This window comes from Bacillus rossius, chromosome 6 (genome assembly GCF_032445375.1).
Source record: "Bacillus rossius redtenbacheri isolate Brsri chromosome 6, Brsri_v3, whole genome shotgun sequence".
Taxonomy (NCBI): Eukaryota; Metazoa; Arthropoda; class Insecta; order Phasmatodea; family Bacillidae; genus Bacillus; species Bacillus rossius.
The window spans coordinates 35,718,584-35,719,078 of record NC_086334.1 but is presented as its reverse complement, the minus strand read 5'-3'; positions in this window follow the sequence as shown (position 1 = coordinate 35,719,078).

The window sequence follows — 495 nt, the reverse complement described above, 5'->3', positions numbered from 1 at the left end:
TAGCCTCCTAGGCACAGCCGTGGCGGAGGGCAAGGTAGGACGTCAGAGGTAGCAGTGTAGAGAAAAAAAAAATCTGTTTACGTGCGCTACCTGAGCGTTTTGAATTCTCATGTCCATCAGATAACGTTAAAGAACGACGTTCTCCACTTCGCTCATGCACTCTGGGAAAAACATTCCGGGAAACAATGAACTAACAGGCAGCTCCGTAACTTATCTTTTGGCTTCTGGACATCTGCAAGAGCTCTAAAAACTTTGGATGAGACTTTTTAATAGTTGGCAGGTGTGACTGGCCGGCGCGGCGGTGTAGTGGGGTGTAGCCTCGTCGGGAAAAGGAAAGGGGAGGAGAGAGGTTAAAGAGGGGAGGACCCCTCCGTGTTCTCTTCGGGGGCCAGGAGATGCCCCTTCCCCCACTCTCTTGCCACCCCCCCCCCCCCCCACACAAACACCGCCCCCGGCCGGTCAAAGCTTTATAAAAGCTAGGACGTGCCTTTTTAC